Genomic DNA, 6,000 nt, shown 5'->3' with positions numbered 1-6,000 from the left:
GGAAAGAATGACTCTCTCTAACATAACCCCTCTTCATTACGATCATTTTCGCTGGTGCCTGAAATCGATCCCCATACGAAGAGCCTTCTTTAGACCTCTTACTAAATTGGAACAAATACTTTCGCTACCCTCCAATAAAAGATGGAATCTGGCTCAGTGCAAACAAATTTTACTTGATGTTGCTCAGGTAGAGACCCCGAAGTTTGTTAGAGATTGGGAAAAAGATCTTGAGATTCAATTCACGGAGGAGGAGGTGTCTCATATTTTGAAGCACTCCCATGGGTTTTCCAAGTGCGTCAAGCTACAGGAACTACACTTCAAAGTTCTCTCTAGGTGGTACAGAACCCCAATATGGCTACATGATCGTGGGCTCTCTGACACGGATTTATGCTGGAGATGTAAAACTGAAAAAGGCTCCATGTTGCACATCTGGTGGAGCTGTCCAATCATTAGGGATTATTGGGATCAGATCCAATCGGCTATTCAGAGGGTTACAGGTTCTCCTATTGATCTAACTCCAGCAATTGTTTTATTATCCACCCCCTCAAACGATTTCAGGCACCACCGGAGGAATCTCCAGACACATCTGATCGAACTGGCCAAGTCTTTGATACCCTATTATTGGTTAAATCCATCTGCCCCTCCGATCTCACACTGGAATGAGAAGGTCTCACAAGTTGCTCGTTTCGAGGAACTTTTAAGTTGGTCCACAGGTACACATGAGAATTTCCTGAAAACCTGGAAACCGTGGTTCTTGGACCAAAATACGTCTATACACACAGATTGATATTTGTAACTTCCTAGTACTCGTTCTGTAGAGCCAGCCTATGAATATCTACACCTATGATTGTATTCTTCTACTGTCTGACTGGATGGGAATACCGTCTCCCTGCCTCTTCCCTTTCTTTCCGCCTTCCCTGATTTCCTCATCCTACCCACTCCAACGTACCTGTTCCCCCCCTCTCCCCCCCTCCCTATTTACCTTTTTTTTTTTGGTGGTTTAATCCCACTTACTCTTAAAATGTAATAATTTTATATGTCATTGGACAGTTTATTTCCTTTACTGCCATATTCGGCATAATGTGACACTGGGGCCGCCTGGACGATGGGCCCCTATTTACCTGTTGTCTTTGTCATCAAGTTGTTATTTGTAATTGCTCTTTTCAATTTTTCAATTGTTTGGATGTATGATTATAACGGATGCTCTTTTCACCTTTGTACTTTTAATGTTTCAAACTTTTCAATAAAATGAGAATTTAAAACAAAACAATTAAAATATCAGTCATGACAGAGAGAATGGCAAAAAAGATTGGCAACTGTAATTTAGCATTTCATGCTGCGGTGCTAGGCTAGGTTCACACTACAACGTTGAAAATTTTTTTGTGTAATACAAAATAATATGCATACATATACTGTGATGTACCTACTGGCTTCTACGCATATTTTTCACATTTTTATGCTGGGATACATTTATTTTTATTTACTTTTTTGCTAAACTGGACAGAACAGAATAAAAGTCCATATACTGTACATTTATGAATCATTACGTCAGTCCCAGGATTGAGTAAGTAAGAGATCATATGCCACAACCTGGAGCAAAGGGTTAAGCACAAAGAACAAATAATCTCCATTCTTTTTGGTATCTCCACACCCTTTCCTTTTCTTTAGCGTAATACACCCACATAGCAACTACAGTAAGCAAGTTGCCTATGACCTTGCCGCCCACGCCTGGCACTCAGAGAAAGTTACTTAGAAGATTTCTATGTGTGTTTAAACATGTAACACAAGCCATTTACTGCTTCCTGGTTGCATAAATAGTGGGACATAGCATATTACAGCCCCAATGGATAAATAATGAAGTATACCCTACTACACTTTTGGGTACCATAGTCAGAGGAACAGCTATGTTCTTTTCACTTACCAATGCCTAGCCAATGAATTTTGGAAAATGCAGAAGATGAATTTGGTCTATTAGGAAATAAGTTAAGATGCGTGTAATTAAGTCAATGCCAGACACCGCCGATGGTGGTGGTAAATCTCTTCAGGCATGTACTAACTAGCTGGTCCAATCTAATGAGTATAGCCATTTTAACACCTTACTGACAATTACTGATGCTATAGAGGCAACACACAGATCAAGTTCATTTCTGATACCTAGACACCATATGACCTGCTATATTTCCTGGATGCTTGGTGGTGGGAATGGCTCTCAGCTGCATGGGGGTCTTAAAATATTTAAAGTGGCCAAAGACTACTGAACCTGGAAATCACTAAAGGGAAACCGTATGGACCAGATGGGCACTTATCCAATCTGTAGGAGTGTTATGTTCATTTTAATTTAGGAATTGTTAAGTATATTGTGGAAGGAATATGTATATAAACCACTTTCCTAGAGCTGGAAGGTTCTAGCCTTTTCAGTGTTTGAGCAGTGTACTCTTGGATTTCTGGAGAAAGGGACAGGACAGGATTGTTTTCATCTGGAGAACTCAGGGGTATAATACAACATGCTCTCTTAAAGAAATATTATAGTAATAAACCCAACACCCCTACTTATAGAAATTACCCATCTGATCACTGGAAGTCTGACCACTCGTACTACCACTGATCATGAGGACAGAGTCCTGTGTGCCCAATATGAATTAAACAGCATGTCAATTCATCTTTATGGGACTACTGAAGAGAAGCCAAGCAACATCTCAGCATTACCATGGAGATGAATGCAGCAGAGACCTGCATGAGCGACCTAGAACTCCATTCATAGAGGACATACAGGACTCCATTCTTGTGGTTGATGGGGGGGGGGGGGCAGTGGTCAGAACTCCATTGATCAGACAGTTATCCTTCTAATTTAATGGGTTTAGCTGTATAAATGAGTTGTTTTGCCATAGCTGCCATTTTTATGAAATGGAAAGCAATTGCAGGTAAGGAAATCATGGGGAAAGAGATGACAGCAGTACCAAGTATGAAAGTAGTTTGTATAGGCCATAGGGATGCTAGCAGGTTTGTGTTATGATACAACCCCTCTTTTCATAGAGCATGTCTAGAAAACTCTCCTCAATGGATCAGCTCCAGTCTATGGCCAAGAGGGGGCAGTAAGACATATTGCTATATTTTGATAAAAGGGAGTCTGTCCACATTAAATTCATTATAAAACTAATCCCAGTACCTTGTTAAAGTGATTCTACAGTTTCCAAGTATGGCTCTGTATATTCTCTATAAATAAAGAATATTTGCTGCTTTGACATAACAATTTCAGACCTCAATTCACTTTGTGACCAGGCAAAAACAACAAACAACATTAATGAAAACTGGATCAGGATGATCGCTGGGACTCTGACTGCTGGGTCCATGAGAGTCTCCTGTGTGAATGGAGCAGTAGCAGCCATCTGCAAAGTCATTCCCTAAACTGTTGCCACCACTGAATGCTATATGAACAGATCTCAACCACTGTACCTCCTTCATCAAAGTCACCGTATGGACATTTTCTGATTCTCTACAGTGTAATAACTGTATACTTGTAATATCTACAGTACTGGTAACTGATGTATAGGTCTGTGGGAAAAGATACAGTATAAGCATTGGTTCACATCTGTATTGGAGTCTCCGAACAAGACTCCACTGCAGATTCCACTTAAAATTAGCGACCAGAACAACAGAGAGGCAGTGCTAATGTGACCCTAGTGTTAGAGGTTTCTGTTATCACTTTCTTAGGATGCTGTGTCAGTAACAGGTCACTTGAGTGGTGTCATGGGTGTTTAATCACCTTATAGATCCCTTTCATTCCTGGTGATCAGCTGAGCGTCCTCCGGTGACAAAGAAGATCATTTCCAACAGGGATAACTTCCTGAGCATGTTATGCTATATGACGACATGTCCAACACTATAGCATGGATAATATTCACTGGCCAAGAAAAATATGTGCTGTGTACAGAAGATTAGTATATTATGTGGGTACCATTGCTGGAATGTACAAAAACATACAAAAACAAAAAATGTACAAAAACACAATCAAGTGGCAAAGAACATCATATACCAGCCAAGTATTTGAATAGAGGATTTACTTTATACCTCCACCCACAGGCCTAAAATACAAATACATGAGAAAATACTAGCAGTTATCACCTTATCAACTAGGCTCTACCCAATTCAACATGTTCATTCTAACTTTAAAAGGGGTTATCCACTTTCTAATATTGGTCTAAATGAAACTGCAGGCAAAGACTCGCAAATAATGTAATAACTGATTTGAAATAGCCAACTCGCGCAAAATCGTGTCAATTACCCTCGCTTTACACCTGTGCCCGGTTTCCATTCTTGGGGTCTGCTTGGGGACTCGGGAAACCCAACCCGGGGTCCACCGGATTTCCGCCCGAAAAGTGAGTTCTGCATTTTTCAAGCGGAATGGAGGACGGAATCCCCGAACGGAATCCGGGCATAGGTGTGAACCTAACCTTAACCATATTGATAGCCAGTTTCTGTCATTTCTCGATTAATTGGACGGCCCTAACCCATCCTATGGACAGAATGTCTATTTTAGAAAGTGAATAACACCTTTAGCATCTTTTCAGGTATTTAAGGTACCTGCAAATTGGATGGGATTCAGCATGTCAGTTATACCTATGGAAATGTTGGTGTTCTCCGGATTGGTATAATAAAAGCACAAAGTCTGCAGAGGACGGCCCTAACCTATCCTATGGACAGAACATCTATTTTAGAAAGTGGATATCACCTTTAGCATCTTTTCAGGTATTTAAGGTACCTGCAAATTGGATGGGATTCGGCATGTCAATTATACTTATGGAAATGTTGGTGTTCTCCGGATTGGTATAATAAAAGCACAAAGTCTGCAGAGGAAAACGCTTCTTCCAGCCCTCAGTACGGATATATATTTTAATGTTTGCCTTTCTAATAGCTCAACAAACTACGTTATTCACAGAATATAAAGTATAACATATACTATCCTGGCCATACACAGGGGATACACTTTTGACCTCCATTGCGTGAATGGGGACTATGGTTATCTTTAACATTTGCACATATAGCACATGGACACAGCAAAATCCAGTCAGAAAGAAGCCTTAAGTGACTATATTGAAAGTTTTGGCAGCAATACAGAAAGCAAACTGTATTTCTCAGAATGAAAACGGAAGCAAAAGGGAAGAGGGGTGTGAGTTCTCTGGAAATGTGAAAACCAATATTGCAATCTCCAGTAATGTAGAGGGGGTCGACTCACGGAGGTGACTCATGGAAGAGATGCCACTTGAAGGAAATTGCAACATGCTGTTCGATAGGAACTGAATCATACGGTTTCCCAGCAAATATTTAAATTACCTGTATAAAAGTGTGGCACAACTAGCTCCAGAACCTCAAGAGACAAAAAAAGCCTAAAAGAATATATGTCAAGTAATGTGAAGGATAATAAAATATACATGTATAATACCATACTTGTCAAAACTGAAAATGTTATAGAAATGTAATGATTTCCAACATGAAACTTATATTGATAATAGAATTATCATCTTTTGATATTTTGATATACAATCCTGACAGATTATCATTGTACCACTATGTCAATAATCTAAGCACACCCTGAATAATTGTCCTCAGTTACACTGTAAATCTACGAGACGTAAAAAGCATATGATAAGAAATAACGTCCATCTCTTACCAGAAATGTGCTGCAGTCCCTATCTCCAGGACCGATGCTCCACAACGAATGAAGGAAATGGACTTTGGTACTTGAAATGCACTTGCTTGATATTACCACCCACTCAGTAGTAACAAGTGCACTCCATCCCTATACTATCACGCTATGAAACATGTAAGTGGTTGAAAAATCATCAGGAACTTCTAGAGTACTTACTTTCTCTTTCCCTTATGGCTGGGACATCTCACGTGCTCTGGTAAAGGGTGGAAATGCTGCTCTACACATCATGTGGGACAAGTGCTGCCCCTCAGGAGTCTGGTCTTCTCCTATACTGCCTGGTCCTCCTCCAAATC

At 40.1% G+C, this 6,000-nt stretch overlaps 1 long non-coding RNA gene across 1 annotated transcript in view; it reads right to left on the bottom strand.

The window, feature by feature from the left end:
• Positions 1–5,548: 5,548 nt before the first annotated feature.
• Positions 5,549–6,000, bottom strand: part of LOC142203340 (uncharacterized) — an 83,846-nt gene continuing 83,394 nt past the window's right edge. The window contains exon 3 of the long non-coding RNA XR_012716105.1: positions 5,549–6,000. This is a non-coding gene — a long non-coding RNA (uncharacterized LOC142203340).

This window comes from Leptodactylus fuscus, chromosome 5 (assembly GCF_031893055.1).
Source record: "Leptodactylus fuscus isolate aLepFus1 chromosome 5, aLepFus1.hap2, whole genome shotgun sequence".
Classification (NCBI taxonomy): domain Eukaryota; kingdom Metazoa; phylum Chordata; class Amphibia; order Anura; family Leptodactylidae; genus Leptodactylus; species Leptodactylus fuscus.
The sequence above is the reverse complement of the archived record's forward strand: the minus strand, read 5'-3'. Positions and strand labels throughout refer to the sequence as shown.